Here is a 5031-nt window from a genome sequence, read left to right as displayed (position 1 = left end):
TAAAAAGACCCGATACGAGTCGTACGGGGACATTTTTTACCGGATCGTGATCAGCACCTTTATCTTTTTTTTTAATTCTATTTTTTATACAATTAGTTTGTCGCATCTCTATGCTTCCCCAGCGCAGGCCTACAAACTGCAGCCATGCGCCAGCGCAGGCTCCCTTGCACCATGGTACAAGGATGCCTGCATGGTGGGGAGATTGTTCTTGTGCAGGAAGGGACACCTTCCTGCACAAAAACAATCACAAAAGGCTTTTTCCTCTTTCAATGCGTGCTGTAGAATGGAGGACACACTTAAATTGGAAAAAACGAGAAGAAATAAAAACATTTCTTCTTGTTGTGCCTCGCAACACCACCTCTAGAGTTGCTTAGCATTCACACACATCTCTACAGTTACGATTTCTCGTAAACCTGGAGATGTGTCTAGTTCTTTGTGTGTTGCGTGGGAACACCCAAAACAACACCCATGGAACGCCCCTTCAACGCACAGTGCTGCGTGTGAAGTGGCTGTATTTATGTGGAGAGGAAAAGTCACGCAGGGTAGCTTTTCCTCTCCTTGTAAATATGGAGGAGCTCCCTGCGCCACCAGTACGTTATGAAAAGTGACGTAGTGGTGGCGCAGAGGCCTTGTTAATCTGCCCCAGAGATGTAATGGAAATTAAGGGTAAGACTGACAAAGGGAGAGAGACAAAATCAGACACAGAGAGCAAGGAACTGAGAAGGAGTAAGGCAGTTAGAATGACTGAGACACATGGAGACAGGGAGAGATACATGTTTGAAAAAGTAGTGATGGAGGCAGTAAACCTAGGGGAGTAGTATAGAAGTTGTGAGGGAGTTACGAAAGAGCAGTAAAGGAAGAAGAGAGAGAGAAGGGGAATGAGAAAAGCAGAGTGAGGAGAAGTGAAGAAAAGGGAGCATGAAAGTGAAGGGGTGAGAAATACAGATATTTCAAACTTACCCGACCAACAAAATAACTTAATAATAAATAAATGGGTTTTTTTCATTGCTAGAAAAAAGGATTACATTTCCTAAATTTTCTTTCTCGATCTGAAAAAAAAGAAAAAAAAGTAGTAATATTTAACAATACATTTTAGAATACAGTACACATATTTTCATATTTAACAAAGTAAATTTTTGCCCTTTTTTTGCTGTTTTCAGAATATATTGAATTTCACTGCAAATTGTGAAATCAATTGCATTCATCACTTAACAGCGGGCAAAAAAATTAACAATCTTAAAGATTGTTTAAAAAAAGCCCTGAATCTCTACTCAGTAAAACATACCTTGATAGAAATGTAAAATATATATTAAAAATATCATCTAAGAACAATAACTATTTGCAATAAATAACGTCTGTAAATCTTGTTGCTTAAGCTCATACACCAAAACAATATCTGTCAAAGAAGTCCACAATAGAAACAGTTACCTTTCCATGAGGCCAAATGGTAATTTTTAAATTCTTTTTTGGTGAAATATCCAATGGTAATCCTATAAAATCGAAATATTGGTTTCTTCAGATGCTGCAATTTGTATCTAAAATTTTGGTTTTAGAAAAATTAAGTAGGAATTTGGTAATTCTGTAGGCAAACATTGCTTGAAAATCAATTGTGAATCATTACACAGTATCCAGCCTTTTTCACATTTTAGATAAACTGTGTAATGACCAGACGTTATAGAAGGTCCATCATGGAAAATTATTGCAACTGCAACAAAAGTTTTTTCTGATATTGATAATTGATTTCCTGTAAACTTCTTTATTAAAGTGTCCAATTTTGTTCCATCAGCTCTACAACGTTGCATCATTAAAATTACATACTGTCCATATTTCTTTAAAAATAACGTTGATGACATTTCTGATTTACATTGAGAACATTCCATGTTGTGATTTGCATCTTTAACTAATTTACTAAAAGTCACTGATTTACTCTCTGGTAATGTTAAATATATGAACCTTTCAGAATCAACATTAGAGCTGCATGTGTTCAAACAGTTTTCACAACTATGTTCCCATTTATAAGAGAGACCAAACATATTTTCTATTTCTACCCCTTCATCTTCCAGTACCATAAGCATATACATTAAGAATTCCTGTGCATCTTGCTGGACATTTTGAGTAAACTGTGTACATCCTGAATATACATCTAAAAGATTTCTAACATCAGAAGCACTTTCTATTTTAGTTTTATCATTACTCAGCTTCTCATAAAGGAAACTCAGCAGAGAACAGAATCTTTTTTCATGATTTAGTATTATCTGCTCTTTCAAACTTTCAAGATAAAATACAACATTCAGCACTACATTAGCGTAGCAGTTGACACCAGAGCTATTTTCAAAATGACAACCAACAACCTCTTCAGCATTGTCTTTTGCTTGCAATCACATCAGTCTCTATTTGTTTACTCTTCTGTACATCCTCATTACAGATATTCTCAATTCTCCTTTTCCGACAAACTACACGTTTTTCAAACACAGGATACTGACCTAAATGAGGAGTATAGCTTTTTCTTAATCTATTATATTCCTTTATACAGTTTGCATCAGCACTAACTTTTGACTCATCAAAGTCTATCATGAATAAACCAGATATTTTTTTCACGTGTGACAAAGCAACATATGCCATACCTTCTTTAAACACAGTAGATCCAATGTTTACAAAAGCACTATCTACAGTTAATCCTTGAGATTTGTGAATAGTTACAGCATATGCTAGAGAAAACGGAAACTGCTTCCTACGTACATATAAGTCTTTCACAAGCAAGAAACGAACTGAACAACGAGTAATGTCTTTAACCTCTTCAATCTGATCAAATTTTATTTTTAAAAATTCAATTCCATCTTTTTTCTGGTAATTAACAAAACCCACAACTTTACCCATAGCTCCATTCACTAAACCTTTTTCTACATCCAAATTACGTCTTAAAATTACTCGACAGTTCATACATACATAAAGATTCTTTTCTTAACCAGCTGTTTTTGATATGTTTTTCTCTAGAGAATCCAATTTAGTTCTCAATTTGCTTGTCAATATAATAGTTATTCCTTCATGCTGTATTTTATCCACAGCTTCCAGTTTTATAATCTCTTAATTTTCCAATTTCAAAAGTTCTTGATTGAATATAGAGCATTCATGAAGTGTTGGCATTAAGCAGATTACAGTATTTTTTCCAGCAATTTTCTTGTATATTTCCTCTGGAACTATTTGTTCTTTTGGAAACAAATTACATAGCAATCGACTCTGTAAAACTTTTCTGCCATGTTCTGTGAGTAGTCCAATTCTGATATCTTTGAGAATACTTGCATAATCATCATCATTTGCTTGCCGCATATTGGTAATGAGTTCTTTGTACTCAAAGTATGTCCAAATATTCACATTACCTATACTTCCTAATGACTTTTTCATGTCTTCATGTGTAAGAGTATGAAATACTGGTTGTCCTTTAACTGGAGTGAGCTGCAGTAGATCCCCAAAAACTATAACATGTTTTCCTCCAAATAGCACGTCATAGTTTGTCTTTAGAATTTGCTGCATTCTTAAATGCACAAAGGCAAGCATTAAGTTTGATACCATGCTTACCTCATCAATAATGAGAACTTTCATTTTTTTCAATACTCTTGAAACTTCAAAGCATGCTTCTCCTGTTAGCTTGTGGTATTGTATTTTGTTCTCATGCTCTACTGGTAACATTAGCAAACGATGGAGGGTAATTCCTTTTATGTTATATGCTGCTAACCCAGTTGGAGCAGTAACAACACAAGACAAAGTTGAATCAGTTTTTTTCTGTAGGTAGCTTCTAATTACTTTAATTAAGACACTTTTTCCGGTTCCAGCTTGTCCACTCACATACATTCTGATTGGTTCAAATGATGTGCATGAGCACTCTTTATTTTCATGTAGTAATCCATGATCAATTTGTTTTGTGACTTCCTCATAAATTTGTTTTTGTTCATCATTCAGTTGCTGTTCCAAATTTGGTAAGTTTAATAAATCTTCCTGAGCTTGATTCATAGCTGTTTCCACTTCAGTCATGGCTATTGCAACTTCATTTTCTACGATTGGTTGTCCTAGGGGATCTTGACTGAGCATCCCAGAACTTTGACTGTCTTGAGAACTGTCTCTAGCTACTTTAGCTGCAATTGTTGCTTCTTGTCCAATTTCTTCATTTAACATTTGTACATAAGTTGTGAAAGTACTGCATTCTATGGTATCTTTGCATGCATTAAAGGAATCTTCATAGCTCTGAAAATGTCCAAGTAATTCATCCTCTGAACGCCAGGGTTTAAACAACTGTAAAAGTGCTAAGTGGTAAAATTCCTTCTTGTCAGTAGTGTCGCAACTCAGCTTTCTGTGATTAATCAAACTTCCTTTTGTTTGTTTTACCAAACATCCTTCCTCACCAATGACTTTATATTTACCATTGTTGATGTCTTCTGTGGTATTCCGTTTAAAAATGTAGTTCTGCAGCACTTCATAGAGACACATGTTCTCAAGATGATGACTTCTCTTTGGGTAATATGTGTCCAACATGTTTGTACTTAAAATGTCTGTACTTTCTGGTTCGTACTCTGTTAAATATTCAATTTCTCGAATAGATTTCAATACCCGATTTCGGATTCCTGCAAGGCCTAAACTTACCCAAATTATTCTTCTGGATTTGGAGTACAGACTTGCAGATGATAACCTATCTGAGCATTCGTATGACCCAATTTCTTGATGCAATAACATCTTTAAACTGAAACTGTATAGCTTTTTACTGACAGTCTTCTCGTGAGAAATCTCTTCCCACATTTCTTTTAATTCCGTTTTCTCAGATTTAGTGATGTAAGATGTGACATACCGAGCAACAGCAATAGAATTGTCAGCTACATACTGAATATCCATGTTAGCATTCCACATGGATAAAATGACTGGGTTGTAGTCATTTATATATTTTGACTCTTCTTTTCTTCATAGGTTGTAGGTATTTTTAGGCAATTTTCTTGTAATAGTATGTCGCACAGCTGACATAAAACTGTTTACTCTTCCTTTTGA

The sequence above is a fragment of the Triturus cristatus genome, chromosome 1_1 (assembly GCF_964204655.1).
Source record: "Triturus cristatus chromosome 1_1, aTriCri1.1, whole genome shotgun sequence".
In the NCBI taxonomy this organism is placed as follows: domain Eukaryota; kingdom Metazoa; phylum Chordata; class Amphibia; order Caudata; family Salamandridae; genus Triturus; species Triturus cristatus.
The sequence above is the reverse complement of the archived record's forward strand: the minus strand, read 5'-3'. Positions refer to the sequence as shown.